Below are 18,671 nucleotides of genomic sequence, written 5' to 3' on the forward strand. Positions count from 1 at the left end.
TGCTCATCACAGAGGTGTAGGATGAGTGGGCTCTATTTTTACTCCCCACCCCAGTGGAAATCACAGACCTTTAGGATCTGACAGTTCAGCTGGAATCCAGCCATGTATTTTTATATAGCTGAATGTATTTTTTGTTATGCTCAGTAAAAAGAAAAGCTTCTTTGAGTTTTCTCTAGATTGTTTGATTTTTTTTTCCCTTAGAAACCTGACAGCATCTGCTAAAAAAATGCAGCTGAAAATCCAATTTTTCTTTTCTTGTTGGCAAAATTTTGACAGGTCTTATCATGAAGCAATAAAAGCCACTCTCTGGGGATTAAGGGCAGTGGGGCTGGCACCACTAATGAAAATAAACAGGCATTTCCAGCAACCTTTAGCTAAAGACCTGTCCTGCAAGGAGGCAGAATGGGGAGGGAAAAGGCTGCTCCATCATTGGCCAGGCCAGCACTGAGGGACAGTGCCAGCACAGGGAGGGTGACAGTGCCAGCCCAGCATGGAGACAGGGAAATGCTGTTTGCAGCACAGAGCTCTGCTGGCATCAAGGACAGTTTTCCAAGGAATGAGAGTCTGAGGGGTGGGATGTGGTGGGATCTCCTCTGCTGCCTGCAGAGAGCCAGGATACCCCAAGGCAAGGCTCAGGGATGTCGAATCCAGGGATGTGGGAGAATTTCCTACCAGATATCCCTGAGGAAATCTCACCTTGCTCCTGTGCATTTCCCAGGCACTGGACACCTCACTCCCTGCAGATCCAGCCGTGTTCCCCACACTTTGGGGAGCTTGCACCTCCCCAGAGCTGTGAAGGCACTGCTGCCTTGGTTCTGTCCCCCTTCAGAGATGTTCTGAAAAGCTCTGGAGTTGCCCTGAGCCCACAGCAGCCCCCTCCTCCTGGAGCCAAGTGCTGTAAATCCACTGGATTTCCCACCTCACTCCTGCTCCATCCCCTCAGCTCAGTCTGGTCCCAAGGCCTCTCCCAAGCTGTCAGTGCAACCCATGGGCTCCTCCTGACTCTGCCACCTCATCCTTGCTCTCCTCTCCCTCAGCAAAGGAGCTGGAGTCAGAATTTCCCTGTCTCCTGCTGCTCTTACTGCCTGGATTATCTTTTGGTTAAAAACACCCAAACCTGCTCTGTTCCCCACCAGGGTTAGGATTTACTCTTTCCTTTTGGGCTCCTGCACACCTGAGCAGCAGGGAACAGAAATTCAGGGAACAGAAATTTAGGGAACAGAAAAGAGCCACATCATCTCCTATTAGAGCTGGAAAAAACCCACAGGGATCATCAAACCCAACTCCAGGCCCTGCATCCATGGCAGGAATATTGCATGAATGCAAGGAGGAGTGGGAAGGGAATTTCTGGGCACTACCAGAGGTGTGTCTGCCTCCAGGCAGAGAAGGTCCAGCTACACCAGCTCCTCGGACAGCACTCAAGTCAACGCTTTTCTCTCACAGAAAACAAAATGAAAGAAAGAGATTTCAGCTTTCTGTGAAATTTCCAGCCCCTGTTCCAAAGCACAGAAGAGCTGGAATTATTCAAAGAATGAGTCTCCAGTGTTCCTTGTCTTATCAAAATGAGGCCTTTTGTCTCCAGCTCAGGCTCAGAAATAGCAGAGTTGTGTGGATGAAACACAGCAGAACGCTTCAGCCTCTGCCAGAACCCTGACGTGGAAAATTTCAGCCCAAAGATCCAAGTCTGGCAGAGGGGGAGGGAGCTGAGGGCAGGGCTGTGCAATGGGAGCTCTGAAATTTCCAGTCTTCCTGGTGTCCCTTGGAATATTGACATTTCCAGTTCAGTGCATGCTGGAGGGCTCTGCTGGGTGGGGGCCAGCCCTGGGTGATGCTTTGCCAAGGATGGAGGACAAATCCCAGCTCCACGGGAGATTTTCCAGGCTCTGAGCCCTGGATGCTACCACACTGTCCCCTCACCTTGTGCTGATCCCATGGGGACAAACCCCTTTTTAGGGAGCCAGGCCAGAGTCTGGTGGCAGAGGGCAGAAAGGCACAGGTGGGCAGGGCTGGCCAGCACACAGGGATGGGGGAGCTCTGAATTTTAAGGAAAGGAAGATTCCCACGTGTTCCCCCTGTGCCGTGGAGCACTGTCCTGGACCTGCCCATGGCTGATTTTGACCCCCCATGAGCCTCCCCAGCTGGTGAGGCTGGGTCAGCTGCTTGTGTCACCTCCTGTGAGAAGGGGGGACACTGTCCTGACCCAGGGGGTGACTCTGTTCAAAGTGAAGGAGCTCAGCTGGCCAAGTCACTGAGCCTGGAGGGGAAGGGGCTGCACCTGCTGATGCAAGGACATCAAAGGGTGAATTTCTCCTGAACAGGACCTACAGATGTGACCTTGGGGCCACCCCATGCCAGGCGTGATGGAGGAGGGGTGGGGTGGAGAGGAAATCACAGGGGTACAAAGCAGTGGCTGCTGGGCCAAGGGGTGAACTTGGTGGAGGCATTTTGGGTTTGGGTAGAGACTGAGCCATGAGGGAGGCAGGGCTGTCACCTCTGGGGTGTCTGAACCTTGGACAGGATCCTGCTGCTCTGTGCATGGTTGTCTTGGTTTGAAAGACAGCTGCTTCTTTAAGAAAGGCAGGAGCCTCTCTTGAAATGGAAAATGTAAACCCCCTCCCTCCAAATTCTTCTAATTTTGAAATTAAGGAGCTCTCAGGCAAAGATATGGGAATAGGAATAACAGTTATTTTCTAGGAAAAAAATACAATAATACAAAAAACCCCCCCAAAACAAACAAACAAACAAAAAAAACCCCAAACAAACTGACAGAGTCAGAATCCAAGCTGACACCCTGTCAGTCAGGGTGTTGGGAGCAGTCCCATTAAATGGTGGCAGATGTGGTTCAGTTGGAGCAGTGATCCTGTAGAAGGTGCAGTTTTCCTCTGACAGTCCAGTGATGATGTGAAAACTTTCAGTTTTCCTCTGGGATCCAGTGGAAAAAGGCTGCTCTGGTGTTCCAAATTTCAGTTTTTGTCTAGGTAGGAAATGTTTGGCTTCTCCCCCTGGCTGGAGCATCTCCCAATGGGATGATGGAATTCAATGACCATTAACAGGTGGTATCTCCTGGAGGAAGGATGGGTTGTGAAAAGATAAAGAACTCTGTCCCACTTGGTTTTAACAGCTGGCCCATTAACAGAAGATATCCCCCTTTGGAGATAAGGATCCCTGCCCCACCTGATTTAACAGATAGTGATAGAATACACACCCCTGGTCACATCCTGCATTGCAAGCCAAGACAATGGAGCACTCCCAGCCACCCTTGCTGGGGACAGCACTCCAGAGCTGGGCAGGGCCTGGCTGAGGGCATGCTGCCAGAAACTGTGATCCCTCCCTTCTGATGTTTCTCCTCCTGAGCAGCAACAGACAGATTTCTCCTCACAGGCAGTCTATCCTGACACACACAGGTATTGCATATAAATAAAACCTTATAAAATAAAGGTTTTGTAAAATCAGGCTTTGTTACTTGGCTAGGCTAATAGCCAACCTGTTCAGTTCCCATAAAAGAGAACTTTGAAAATGAGAATCAGTTTGCATAACAAGGTTTTCTTGTGAGAAAAAAGAGTTTGCACCTGTGAAAATAAGAAGTCTGTACCTGTAAGAATCCATGGGAAAAAATATAACCAGAAAAGCCATTAGCAGGTATGCACATGAACACCTAGTAACCAATAAAGTATATTTCAGTAAATTACTAACCAATTAGATTATACATGGTGCCTTCTAATCATGCTAGAAATAGGAACTATCTGAATAAAAATTCAGCTAATACTGCTTAAAGTGTCCCTTCTACAGGACTCCACAGGGACACAAAGCACAGGTTTTATAGTCCCCACTGAGCCTGGCACAGGGCTGGCCATGAGTCATCATTCACTGGGTATCCCTTCCCAGTGTCACCAGGATCCCCAAGGAACATCCTCAGCCTGGACTTTGTGCTGTGCCAGGGAAGGAGCTGGGCAGCCCCCAGTGCCCCTGAGCACTCAGCCTGCAGCATCCCACATCCCAGGAGGGCTGGGAGGAGGGCTGGCCATGCTGGCCATGCTGGCCAGCACCTCTGCACCAAGCATTTGTCACCCAGCCCTGCCCAGAACCAGGCCCTGCTCACTGATAGACAGGGAATTCTGCCTCTGAAATGAAAAGTGGAAGGGAAATGATATTTCTTCATCCAGTGTGCTTTGCTAATCAGTGGAGAGAGCTCCCATTTATAGCTCAGAATCCCAACAAAAATTGCCTGGTCTGGCCCAGCCCATTGCTAATTCTCCTGGGCAGCTGATGGCTGCTTCTTCCAGACTTTTCTAAGGATGACAAAGGAGCTAAAAGCTGGCAAAAAGCACCAGCCCCAGGTGGAGCACTGCCCAGTGTGCTGTGCCTTTATCCCAAGCCCTTTGGGATGCAAACACGGGCTGGAAGTGAGGGCTGGGAAGCTGGGAAGAAAAGAGTCCTTTGCTCCAGGTATTCCCTTCAGGTGCTCTCCATGAAGATCTGGAAATGTCCATCACACAAAGAGCAGGAAATGTCCCTCACACAAAGAGTAGGAAATGTCCCTCACATGAGGAGAAGGAAATGTCCCTCACATGAGGAGAAGGAAATGTCCCTCACACAAGGAGAAGGAAATGTCCCTCACATGAAGAGAAGGAAATGTCCGTCACATGAGGAGAAGGAAATGTCCCTCACACAAGGAGAAGGAAATGTCCCTCACATGAAGAGAAGGAAATGTCCCTCACATGAGGAGCAGGAAATGTCCCTCACTCAAAGAGCAGGAAATGGCCCTCACAAGAAGAGAAGGAAATGTCCATCACAAGAAGAGAAGGAAATGTCCCTCACACAAAGAGTAGGAAATGTCCCTCACAAGAAGAGAAGGAAATGTCCCTCACACAAAGAGCAGGAAATATCCCTCACATGAGGAGAAGGAAATATCCCTCACATGAGGAGAAGGAAATGTCCCTCACATGAGGAGAAGGAAATGTCCCTCACACAAAGAGAAGGAAATGTCCCTCACATGAAGAGAAGGAAATATCCCTCACAAGAAGAGAAGGAAATGTTCCTCACAAGAAGAGAAGGAAATGTTCCTCACACAAAGAGTAGGAAACGGCTCTCACACAAAGAGCAGGAAATGTCCCTCACATGACGAGAGGGAAATGTCCTCAAAGAGCAGATGTCCCTCAAGAGCCGAGGCAAGGCATGAACTTGGTCTCCATGTGCAGGGAGTGCAGTAGGGGAGGGGAAATGCTCTGCCTGGCTGCCTGTGGAGGGATTCAGTCAGGCATGAGTGACAGTGCCCAGGGCAGGCTGGCACACGGGCATGGGGCTGGCAGATGTGGCCAGCACCTCTGAGTGGTGGCTGCAGAAGTTCTGCTCCTGCTGAACACCCTTGGGCCTTGGAGTGACAGGAGCCACCCTCTTGGCTTGGAACATCACAGCAGCTTTAGCAAAGTGGCACTGCACCCAAAGAAGGAAAGAAGGGAAAATCCAGGAAAGCTAGAAGTTTGAAAAGGATGTTTTCTTCATGGATTATTGACACTTTTTAATCCCAGTAAGACACAAGGTTCTGGTGTCCTTCCAGAAACAAGATCTGTTCTTCTGCACCCTCCAGCACTGAGAATTCCTACCCACCATTGTGTTCAGCGCCTGGAAAAGCCAGGAAAAATAGGTGAATTTCTGGGTGGAGCCTTTGGTGAAGCCTGGACAACCAAAACCAGCCAGGAACAGGTTAAAGTCTGTGCTGCTGGTGGAATTCAGAGTAAATCCTTTATGTTAGCAAACAAGCTCTGGCAAATCCAGGTTCCTCCTGTGTGTTCTTAAACGATTCTTTAAGAGTTAAACAAAACAGTGACTGGTGCCTTTTAAACACAAGTGACCTTTCTCATGGCTCTTTCTCCCAGGTAAGTGTATTTTCATGTCGTTTTAGAGTCTTTAAGGTTTGGGAAGTGAATATTTGGAGTGTGGGGTTTTAAAATATCTGGTGAGCAAAACTCCAATATTGACCAGAGGCTGGATTAGCTCAGGCTGGGATTCCTGTGCTTGCTCCCAAAGCTGTGCAGGCTGCAGCTCCATGTAATGCACACCCAGAGCACATCCCAAGCAAGGGGCACCAGGAGGGAGTCCTCGGGCCCCTGGTGCCCCCCTGCAGGGCACGAGGCCACCCTGAGCTGCAGCTGTGGGGCTTTTCATAGAACAGAAATCCCAGGATGGGTTGGCTGGAAGGGACATTAAAGGTTGTCCCCCTGCCATGGCAGGGACACCTTCCACTGTCCCAGGCTGCTCCCAGCCCCAATGTCCAGCCTGGCCTTGGACACTCCCAGGGATCCAGGGGCAGCCACAGCTGTGCCAGCCCTGCCCACCCTCCCAGGAACAATTCCTGCCCAATATCCCATCCAGCCCTGCCCTGTGTCAGTCTGAAGCCATTCCCTGTGTCCTGTCCCTCCAGCCCTTGTGAATTGTTTCTCTCCGTGTTTCCTGCAGCTCCTTCAGGCCCTGCAAGGTCACACTGAGCTCACTCCAAAGCTTCTCCTGTCCAGGTGAACAATCCCAGCTGTGCCAGCCTTTCCTCCCAGCAGAGCTGCTCCATCCTCTGCTCATCCTGGAGCCTCCTCTGGATCTCTCCAGCAGCTCCAGGTCCCTGCTGTGCTGGGGCAGCTCTGCAGGTGGGGTCTCACCTGAGCACAGGGGCAGAATCCCTCTCCCTTCCCCTGCTGCCCATGCTTTTCCCTCAGACTGAAATTCTTGTTTGTTAAAATCTCTGCTTCTGGGTCCATGCCCTGATTTCAATGAGATCCAGGTGCTGAGGGGTCACCAGGCCCTCGTCACCTCCTCCCAGTTGTGGAAGAGTTGTGGTAAACCATCACCTCTGCTTTTCTGTGTGGGAAACAGGTCCTGGGAGCAGATGGGAGGGATGAAAGTCACAGAAGAGGTCAGTGCAGGGCTGGCTGTTCTGGAAACCACTGCTGGCTTTGCTGCCATAGCTCAGAAATGAACTTCTGGCTCAGGACTTCTGAAGAGCTTTAATCCTTGGCCTCCTGCTCAGATGGCTCAGCAAGGATGTTCCTGAGCAGAAGACTGCAGGCAGGGCCTCCAGGAGAACTTTTAACTCCTTTGGCTCAGTGTCCTCATCCACCCGAGGTTGTTTTAGCTCCATTTGCAGCACCCTGAGAGCGAGGGTTTGGAAGGACTTTCCTACAGCTTGGAACTCAAAGCTCCCTCCTGTGCATTCCTGGGCATCTCCCAGAGCATCAGGCACAGACCAGATGAGAACACGGGGAAAATGGGATTCCTAAGGGCAACAGTCCCCCACCAGGCCAGGGGTGTGTTTCCCTGTGTGTGTGCAGCGGGGCAGGCTGGCCAAAGCTGACAAGGAAACCCCTGCTGAGGTAGGACCCGTGCCCAACCCAATCCTGCTGTCCTGCTGCATCTGGAGAGGCTCCAGGACACCTGGATCACCCTGTCACCAGGAGATGAAAGGCACAGAGCGTGTGAAACTCCAGATAGGAGGGATGGAGAGGGAACAAACACCAGGGAGCTTTAGCAGGAAGGGAAGCAGTAATCCCTTGGCTGCTTGACAGGGAGCTGCCAATCTTGCAGCACACCATGAATCCAGCCTGCAGAGGTGGATAGGATTGTCCCAAATAACCAGGTTTCTATCAGAAAATTCCCATTTCTCTGCCCTTTGGAAGAACAGGAGCCCAGACACTCCTTGTAGAGGAAGAGCTGTTGCATTGCCCAGGGAGCTGAGCTGTGGGGTGGAGCAGAACCCTTTAAAGGAATAAATATTCTGAATCTGCAGTGGAGGCTGCAGAGCCTTACCTAGGTCTGCTCTAGGGTGCAGGAAGACGGGGGAATTGGGGTTGAACACGCTCAAACTGGCTAAAAAAATCCCATTTAGAGGATGGGGCCTGGTGGGACTTGTTAGCAAAACCACTACAGAGCAGGGAAATGAAGTCCTTGACACATCTACTGGCACCAGGGACAGCATTTCCTGCTCGGGTGCACCATCGGGAGCAGTTCAGAGGAGAGCACCGGGGGTTGTCACTCCAAAGGAGCGACAGCACCGTGGGGAAGGGGTGGCAGGGGCTGCCTATGGCACATCCCCGGTCCCCAGGAGCATCCCCGGTCCCCAGGAGCATTCCCGGTCCCCAGGTGCATCCCCGGTCCCGCTCTCAGGGTGCGCTGGGAGTGTCCCGGGCAGAGCTGAGCGTGTCCCTGTCCCCGCCGTGTCCCCAGGGCGGCGGGAGCGCTGCGGCCGGAGCCGCAGTGGGTGCCGGTGCTCGGGGTCACCTCCGGCCGCTCCCGTGCCCGGCCCGGGACGCTGAGCCCGGGGGTCTCCGGGCCGGTCCCTGCCGAGCGGGACGCTCCAAACGCGGCGGGGGCAGCAGTGGCGGGGCCGGCTCGGGCCGGTGCCAGACGGGTCCGGGCAGTGCAGGACGGAGCTGGTGGGTGCCGGTCCGAGCTCTTCGGTCCCGTGCCCGGTCTGTGCGGGCTGGTCCCGCTCGGTCCCGTTTGGTTCCGTTCAGTCCGGTCGGTTCCGTTCGGTCCCGGTCCGTTCCGTTCGGTGCCGCGGGCGGTGCGTTACTGCCCCCTAGCGGTTCTGGCCGCGGGCCGCCGCCTCCGGGCGCTGCTCCGGGACCGCCGATCCCATCCCTGATCCCAACCCATCACCCCTGATCCTGCCAATCCCATCGCTGATCCCAACCCATCACCCCTGATCCTCCCCTACCTCACTCCAGTCCCATGCCAAACCCCTACTAACCCCACCCGATCCCATCCCACTCTGATCTCAACCAATCCCACTCCCATCTCACCCAATCACACCCACTCCCATCCTGCTGCCAGCTGCTCCCTCACGATCCCTCCCACTCCTGCACAATTTCTCCTGATCCCATCCCACTCTCATATGTTCCCTCTCCTCCTACCCATCCCATCCCATCCCATCCCATCCCATCCCATCCCATCCCATCCCATCCCATCCCATCCCATCCCATCCCATCCCGACTCTGCATTGTTTTACTTCCTCCTGCTCCTGGGCCTGACAGTGAAGGCTTGTGGAGGGGGAAGGAAGATCAGATCCATGCTGGGATTCATCCATGGAACAGAGCAGCTTTGCAGCTCCAGTTGTACCAAAACTTGTCCCCATTACCATTTTTTCCCTCTCCAAAGAGAAAAATAGGGAACAGCACCATTTGCTGGCCCTGCCCCTCCAAGCGACAGCCACAGTGCCATGGCCCTGCTCTGGGAACAAGGATTCCCACCCAGACAGGACTGGGAGAGGAGAAATTTCCCTTATTTGGGAAATAGCAGCTGAGCCAGGTTTCCAGCGGAGCATCAGGAATTCAGACTGCGATTTCCCTCCTCAAACCTGTCTGCTGAGAGAGACGGGAATGGGTCAGGACAATAAGTTTCATTCAGGAACAAGTGCTTCCTGGGATGAATGCATTCTGCAGGGATCCAGGGTGCTGCCAGCAGCTGGATGTGCTGCAGAGCCTGCTGAGAGCGGATGGGAGAGGGAAGGACTGGGAACACAGCGATGCTGGAAGCAGCCTTCCTGTCAGGAGAGGCACTTCCAGACAGAAACGAATGGGGAATGTTAAAATATACAGGGAAATCAAGCAGGAACCAGGAGGGGGTAGAAAATAGATCGTGGAGCTCTGGAGGAACAGCTGGAGTAAATTAAGGCAGGTAATTGGAGCAGGATAAGGTGGGTGAGCAGCAAGGCTGGAAGGAGCTATTCTTAGCACAGGCATTTACTCATCAGCACATGGAATCCTGCTCTTGGCTCGGGCTGGCCTGGCAAGGCTTTTGTCACTTGGCTGGATCCACTTGTTATTCTGAGCTGTGGTGACACCTGTCCAGAGCCTCTGGTGACACCTGTCTGGGACCTGTGGTGACACCTGCCCAGCTGTGTCCAGAGCCTCTAGTGACATTATGCAGATGTGTCCAGCTGTGTCTGGAGCTGGGAAAGCCATGAGCTGCAGGGTGCAGGGAGAGAGGTGCAGCTCTCCCAGCTGGGGGGAGGGGACAGTCCCCTTGGGATGCTGTGCCCTAGGGAATGGCTTGGCTTTGCTTTGGAGCCCAGAGAAGCAGAGGTTTATCCCTTTTTTAATGCATGTGGTTCAGCTTCTGTTCCACTTCCCAGGAGCTGCCGAGGGCTCCTGGCCTGTGACACAACACCATCACCTGGGGACAGCCACCATGGCACAGCTGAGAGCCAGGGGAGAGCTGGTGTTCCCCACAGGGCTTGGGCTGTTCCCAGGGGTGTCCCCAGGGCCAGAGCCCTCAGGCAGGGGCAGCCACCACCCTCCTGCCAGGGGCCCTGCTGTCCTCAGGGCCAACAACCTTTCTTCATGTTTCCCAGTGTTGGGAATGACACTCTGGCTGGGTTTTTCCAAGGTGTAATAGCTCACTCCCATCTCCAGGCCATGGCTCACTCCCATCTCCCTGGCGCTCCTTGTTGTGGCTGCACTGAGGATTTGTTGTTTGAGCTCAAAACATCCCTGTCAGTCAGTGCCTGTAACATAATTCATCGGTTTCATTCCTCCAAGAGCAGCCACTGACTCAGAGGTAACAACCACTTAGGCCAGTTAAGTCTCCTCCATTTGATCTAAAATACCAATTAATACAAACGATTGGAATGAAATAACCGTGCTCCAAACCCTTCTTATCCCTCAACTGTAGAAGAAAATCCCGGCAAACAATTCCGAGTAAATACCTTCATTAAACACTGAAGGGAGGCGGTTGGGATTACAACTCGTCTGTAAACAAGGGAACAAACAGGCTGATCTAATCTCACAAAAGAACAAAGCAAGTGTCGAGGGGACGAGGCTGTGTGTGACTAATAAAGGGCTGATAAGTAAATACTAACGGCAAGGTTTAATTAATGGCTGAATATCCAGGGCTGACAATGAGGGCAGGGGATGTGGGGAGCTGCTGGGGACCCTGCCTTGTCCCCTGCTGTCCCTGGGCACGAGGGGACTTCCCTGTGACAGTCTGCTGTGCTTTAACAGAGCCGAGTGACCATCCTACAAAGCACCCACCTGATGGGTGGCACTGAGACACTCCGGATCCCAAGAGGGAGTGACTGTGACTGCCTGGTGGCACTGAGGGGTCCAATCCACCTGGCTGGGAGCTCTGCAGGGCATCCCTAACCCAGGGAGCTCAGGGCAGAGACTCCTGAGTTACCACCTAGGCTTCGGCTCTGCATCTGAACAGACCAGAAGAGAGGGGCACAAGTCACCTGTCCCTCCCCAGCCCTGGCTGTCCCTTGCTTAGCGCTGTGCAGGGCTCATGCTCACATCAGATCCTCCCCTGGGTGCATGGGGATCACAGAGTTCCAGACTGGTTTGGGCTGGGAGGGATCTTAAAACTCATTTAGTGCCACCCCTGCCATGGGCAGGGACACCTTCCACTGTCCCAGGTCATGTCCAGCCTGGCCTTGGACACTTCCAGAGACCCAGGGGCAGCCACAGCTGCTCTGGGCACCCTGTGCCAGGGCCTGCCCACCCTGCCAGGGAACAATTCCTTCCCAATATCCAACCTAAATATCCCCTCTTTCAGTCTGAACCCACCCCACCTTGTCCTGTCACCGCAGTTCTTCATGAAGGGTCCCTCTCCCATTTCCTGCATCCATCCAGAACCTGGAAGGGGCTCTGAGGTCTCCACACAACCTTCTCCTCTCCAGGCTGGACAATCCCAGCTCTTCCAGCTCTCAGGATGCACAGGCTGGATGCAGCTCTTGCAAGATGAAGGTGTTTTGTGCTGTGCTCAACCAGAGCTGGATTTACCAAACTCCAGATCCCTGCTTCAGGTGTTTCCCAGCTCTCAGCCTGCTGTGCTCAGGTTCCTCCAGCACCATTCTGGTGTTACTGGGGAGTGTTGCTGCTTCTCAGCTGTCCCAGGACACTCCTTTCTTCTGGGAGAAGGGAGCAGCTGCTGGTGGCAGGATTTGGAGCCACTTCCAGGAGATGCTTGTGGGAGACCCAGGGCTGCCTCTGGGCACGCAGTGCCACACCTGGTCTTCCCTCAGCTGAATTTTGCCCTGTTGAAACTCCAGCAGAGGCGGCTCCCTGTGACCTCAGCTTTGTCCAGCAGCTGCAGCAGCCACGAGTGTAAACATTCCTGGGGAGCTTCCCCAGCAGGATCCTGAGCTGAAAGCAGAGCAGAGTGGAAAAAGAGGGCTCTGTCCCCCAGCATTGTCTCCCCTGTGCTCTTTTCCCCATCCAAACCTGTGTGGAGTGCAGCAGCAGAGCTGGGAGCTGGGTCTTTGCTGGGAGCTGGATCTTTGCTGGGAGCTGGGTCTTTGCTGGGAGCTGGGCAGCAGCAGCAGCTGCAGTGTGGATGTGCTGCAGTGTGGATGTGCTGCAGTGTGGATGAGCTCCAGTGTGGATGTGTTCCCACATGTGTCCTGCCCCTCTCCATGTGTCCCTGCAGCCCAGAGGGGCAGCAGCTGGGACACAGCGCTGGGGACGAGCTGCTGGCACGCAACTGCCTCCAAATGCATCTCATAAATCCAATTACTACCTCTGCTGCACCCCAGAGAATCCCTGACAATTTAAGGCATCTCCTTAAAACAGAAATAGGAAAATAAATGCAGGAGGGCAGGGAATGAGGCTGAGGCTGGTGGGGAAAGGGTGGAGGAGAAAGAGCATCCTGGCACTCTGAGGGAGGACTTTAAACATCTATCATTTTGGTTGTTTTGCTGGAGAAAAATGAAGATCTAGAGACCATCATTACCCTGGGGTTAGTAAAGCTAGAAAAGACCTACTGCTTGTGCATCCTGAAAAATCCAGCTGGTTATTTTTGGGGGTGGGAAGGGAGCTTCGTGCTTGCTCTTGCGAGAAGAGCAGAAACACATTGCCTGTGCTGATGGCATTTTGTCCCTGGAACTCATCCCACAGTTGATCACTCCATCACAGCAAAGATTTACTCCAATAGCTTTTGTGTTTTATAACATTTACCAACAGTCTCGCTCTGCTTGCTGAAAACTCGAGGAGTGGGCAGCGTCCCTCAGCACAGCTCAGGAGTTCTGCTGCTCTCCCTGAAAAAAGGATTTGTCAGCACAGGTCAAAGCTTTTATTCCTGCAGGCGACAGAGTGGAAACAAATGGCCAGGCCTGGGGCTGAAGAAGCTTTTTAGCTGCTCTGTCCTGGGGCACAGGTTTGTCAGGCCTGGAATTGTCTGGCAGTGACACCTGAGCTCACCCAGGCCAGGCTTTGTCTGAAGGGCTCCTGTCCCCACCCCTGTCTGCTCTCACTAAGGAGCCCTCCCAGCCCAAGGAAATCCTGCTCCAAAGAGCTCAGGGAAGGTGGTCTTGGCTACCTGTGAGCCTGGCTGAGGGGTAACGCTACCAGAGAGGGAGGGCAGGGCCAGCAGGGCACAGGGACTGAGCCCAGAGCCACTGAACTGAGCCCAGAGCAGGGCAGAAAGGCCTGGGCACTCCTGGGTGAGGATCTGCAGGGTAAGACCTCCAGCTCTGGGAAAAGGGCTCCCAACATGGCAAAAAAAGTACTGGGCACCCCTGGAATATCTGGTGCACCCCTGGAAGATCTGGTGCACCCCTGGAATATCTGGTGCACCCCTGGAAGGTCACCCTGGGTGAGGATCTGCTGGGTAAGACCTCCAGTTCTGGGAAAAGGGCTCCCAACTCAGCTCTCAGGTGGTTCCTGCCCCTTCCAAAGCCTCAATGTCCCTTTGTGTCACGGGAGGAAAGGATGCCCTGCAAACTCCTGGATGTGCCTCTCAAAGCCTGCACAAAATCTCCTGGCACTGGGGAGGCCTGGAGAGCCCTGGGCCCAACAAAATCCTGGGAGATTTCTCCATAATCCAGCTGCAGTTCTTAGGGAAAGAGAAGGAGGAAAGCAGAGATCTGCAGGCTCCAGGCAGGCTGAGCTTCAGAGATCTCCTCAGACAGGAGCTGCACTGGTGTCTGAGAGCCCTGAGGGTGTTATTTGGTATGGATTTGTCTGACAGCCTTTTAAACCTGTCTATATTTCTTGTGGCAATGAGTTTCCCACCAACGCAGTGTTCAATAACTGCTCCTGTTTGGAGCCTGCCATGCTCAGGGGGTTTTGTTTTCCTGCTGGCTTTGCACAGCAAAGCTAACCTCAGGACAGCTCGAGAAATTTCTGTGCCAAGCACCCACTTTTCTCCTGATAGATTCCCTTGGTACTGGGGGTTAAGGGGTGGGGGGGAGAAACCTGAGCTGCTGTGGGACAGTCAGGGGTGGTATCTCACTCCTCACTGGCAGCAGGACCCTTCCAGAACATCAGCTGGAGCCTCATCATCTCATCTCATCTCATCTCATCTCATCTCATCTCATCTCATCTCATCTCATCTCATCTCATCTCAATCTCAATCTCATCTCATCCCACCCCTTCCCATGGGCAAGGACACCTTCCACCATCCCAGGTAGCTCCCACCTGGCGTTGGACACTTCCAGGGATGGGGCAGCCACAGCTTCCCTGTGCCAGGGCCTTCTCACTCTCACAGGGAACAATTTCTTCCCAACATCCACTCTAAACCATCCATTCCTAATCTGAATATTTCCTGTGATTTTTGGCTGTCATCACCCCCTGATTTGCAGTCCTAAAGCCTCAACAAAGCTCCTCTGACTTCCACCCAGCACTCCTGGTTTACAGAAGCTTCTACACAGCTGCAGTTCCAACCTCATTTTTCTCCCCTCTCCACTTGCAGAGGAATTTCTCTGGGAGAAATGTGTGATACCAGGTGGGGTGACACTGGTGAGACAGGCAAAGTTCCCACAGATCCACCTCCTCCCACTTTGTTTAGGAAACATCAAAATGCCTTGGAAGGCTCGTGCTGCTCCAGAGAGCTCAGATCTTCCCCTCTCAGACAGCAAAGGGCTTCTTTGTTGTTGATAGAAACCAGGAGCACTGGGAAGACATCTTGACCCCTTTTCTCAGAAGCCAAATTGTCTCTGAAACTGTACAAAGGAGAACAGGGGCTTCTTTTGTGATTTCCTGCTCAAGTTCCACAAGATTCATCCAAGCAGGGGTGTTAAACCTGGAGTCCTGGCCAGCCTCCAGCACAGGTAATTACAGATCTGCCAACCTAAATCTCTCCCCCTGAGTCAATTAAAGGTGTTGTTCTTCTCTCCTGTCCCCAGTGCAGTGACACTGTCCCAAGCAGAGTCCTCAGATGTTCCTGTCCTTCCCAGAGCACATGTGATGAGGCACAAAATGTTCTGCACTGCTCCCGCCATGGAAGCTTTCCCACGGACAGCTGCTATGGAGGTGAAAGAGGAATTATAGGATGGAGGCTGTGGAGCTGTAGCCCACCCTGATGTTCACCAAGATAAAATCCAGATCCAGCTCCACCTCCCTGCATGCTGGTGGGATCCATCCAACTCAGGACATTGCACGATTTTCATGCAGCTCAAGATGTTCCAGCTGTTTGTTCTGAGGAGACAGGGAGTGGACAAACAGCACCAAATTCCCCCTTTGCCACATTGGATGCTGCCAAAAGGCCACAGGGAGAGGCAGAGCTCTGTGCAACACCCCAGGGGAGGCCAGCGGGGAGGAGAAGCCACTTGTTCCCAGTGCTGTCCCTGCAGTCCCAGAGGCTCTGTCACCCTGAGGCTGGTGACACCCAGCTAAAAGAACAGCCACGAGGAGCCAGGGAAGGCACTGGCACCCAAGAGCCTGAGAGCAGCATCTCCACATGCCCCAGACAGAAGCAGCTGATGCTGAGCTCTGGGGGTGTCACCTGGAGTGAAGCCATGGGGAGCACACGGGGACCCTGCAGCCTCTGGGCTCTGCAGCTCCCTGGGCCAGCCCTGGGGATGCAGCAGCTGCTGCCTCACTGAGGCTCCTGCATTTTCAAAGGCTTCTCTCCAGGGCAGGGCGTGAATTCCCAGCCATGGGCAGCTCTGGAGCCAGCCCTGAGTGCCCTGTGCCTGGGCTGTGTGCTCTGGGCTGAGGGCACTGCCCCTCAGAGCGACTGAGGATGGAGCCCCTGCAGCTGCTGCTTCTTCTGTCATTGAATCACAGAATCCCAGACGGGTTTGGGTTGGAAAGGAGCTTAAAAACCACCCAGTGCTACCCCTGCCATGGGCAGGGACACCTTCCACTATCCCAGGCTGCTGCAAACCCTGTCCAGCCTGGCCTTGGGCACTGCCAGGGATCCAGGGGCAGCCACAGCTGTGCCAGGGCCTGCCCACCCTCCCAGGGAACAATTCCTGCCCAATATCCCACCTAACCCTGCTCTTCTTCAGCTTCCTCAGCCATTCCTCAGCCAGTTATTCTCCAGCTCTCCTGGAGCCCTTCAGGCCCTGCAAGGCCACAGTGAGATCACTCTGGAGCCTTCTTGTTCAACTTCCATCTTGCTACAGGCCTTAGGAATTCAGTCAGGTTTTTGGCCAGGTTTTGTGCTACTTCTGAGCCCTCAGCACGCTGAGCAGGAGGAGGAAGAGGAGGAGGAGGAGAGGCAGCTCCTCCTGCCCATCTGCAGGGACAGCACACAGGGCTCTCCCCAGCCACGTCCATGGATGCACAGGCTGAGGGATATTCCAGCGTTCAGGGATTGCTCTGGCTCAAACCTTTTCTTTCTGCCTTTTCTGTAATTGTATCAATGTAGGAAAAAAAATGTAAATAGGAATTTTAATAAAAGTATAGCAGTAAGCAGATCTAATCTCTAACCTTTTGAAATATGAAGAAGCTGCTTTATCTGCGAGGAAACACAATCTCTCCCCAGCAGAGATGGGAATTTGTGGGAGTTAAATTAACTAAGGCAGTGCTCCCCTCTTGCTCGTTGAATGTAAACGAAGCATATTGAGGATTATTGCAAAGGGAGAATTAATAAAAACCGAATGGGAAAGTTTCAGATCCAGGCATATTTGCTAATCGTTTCCCAGGCACAGGGAGAGCAGCCTGTGGTCCCAGCACCTCCTTCCCTGCTTCCATGGAGGAGCAGGAGAAATCCTGTGGAAGGCCCTGCAGTGGGAATGAGGAATTGTGTGGTGATTCCATCTACACACAGCTCTGTAAAGCAAAACCTTTACACAATGAGGGTCCTGAATTTATGGATGTCACTTGGTGTCCCCCACTTTACACACTGTGGGCTGCCCCTGGGATGTGCCCATGGACTGCCCAGGGCTCCAGAGCCAGAATTCCTCCAGTGAGATCCAAACTTTGGTGTCACCACGGAGATGTCCCCGTGCCAAAGGGTTCCTGGGCTGTCCTGGCTCTGTAAACCAAGTCAGGATCAATCAATGCAGGTTATTCCACCAGATGCAACAGGGATTCAGGCAGGAGAGGGTCTCCAGCACAAACCCCAGGTACAAATGTTGAATAAAGGGCAAGTGAGGGGCCAGGGAGCTCAAAAGTTGAATAAATGGCAAGTGAGGGGCCAGGGAGCTCAAAAGTTGAATAAATGGCAAGTGAGGGGCCCGGGAGCTCCCTGGGCAGGGCAGGAGCAGTGGCTCTGCTGTTAACCAGGGTGACCCTCCTGCCTGCACGGTGCCTGCAGAGCAGGGCAGAGATTCATCCAACACTGGGGGCTGTCCCAGCCAGTTTAACCAGTTCTGCCTCATGCCAACCCTGGGACTTATTCTGTTTCCAGGAGATCCCAGATGACCTCACCACTGTGCTGAATTCTTTGCTGTTGGCCCCATTGTCCAGGAATCCTTCACCTTTCCAGGTTTTCTGTTATTACAGAGTCTGGTTTCTCACCATCAGGTTTCTTTCTTTCAACCCTCTCTTCTAAGAGTTGCCCAAGTGGGTTCAGATGGAGCCCAAATTTATTGTGTCAGCCATGGTACAGCCCTGAATGGTGCCCACAAGATTTTTTCACCACCAGGATGAGTGGTCACAGCTGCAAAGCCACTTTTGAGTGACAAAAGATGCCCCTGAACCATGTGAACATCCCCTGCAAACATCACCACATCTCCTTGGATTTGTCTTCCCTTCTCAAGGTCCACATCCTGCAGAAGGTGCAGGGAGTGAAGGAGAAGATTGAGTACAAAGCTGCTAAGCCTGAACTGCACCTTCCCCATAGAGCAAATGCCAAATGCAGCTTTCCTTTCATTCCTGCTTCTTCCCAGACATGATTCCAGTGCCTGGAGGAGTCATACAAGAAGGCTGGAAAGGGAATTGGGACAAGGGATGGAGGGACAGAACACAGGGAATGGCTTCCAGAGGGCAGGAATGGATGGGGTATTGGGCAGGAATTGTTCCCTGGCAGCATGGGCAGCCCTGGCACAGGGTGCCCAGAGCAGCTGTGGCTGCCCCTGGATCCCTGGCAGAGCCCAAGGCCAGGTTGGACATTGGGGCTGGGAGCAGCCTGGGACAGTGGAAGGTGCCCTGCCCATGGAGCAGGGGTGGCACTGGAAGGGCTTTAAAGTCCCTTCCCACCCAAATCATTCCATGATTTTATGATAATGTCTCCTGTAATTACCCGGTTTTCCGAAGAATTTTGAAATCCACGGGGCCAGAAGTCCTGACAGAACCTGCTCCTTGCCCAGTTGGGATGTTCCTTCCTCCTCTCCTGGGCTGCTCCAGGGCCACTGTGCTGGCTGCAGGCAGCAGCAATTGGACTCCTGAAGTGCTCTTTTGTCTGCTCAGAGGAGTGAATTGGCAGCAGTACAAAGATCTAAGGAAAATAATTCCCATTAAGCCAGGAGCACCCTGCCTGAGCAGTGCCTGCCTCCAGCACCAGAGCCGTTCCTCCCACTG

Source organism: Catharus ustulatus, chromosome 20 (assembly GCF_009819885.2).
Source record: "Catharus ustulatus isolate bCatUst1 chromosome 20, bCatUst1.pri.v2, whole genome shotgun sequence".
NCBI lineage: Eukaryota > Metazoa > Chordata > Aves > Passeriformes > Turdidae > Catharus > Catharus ustulatus.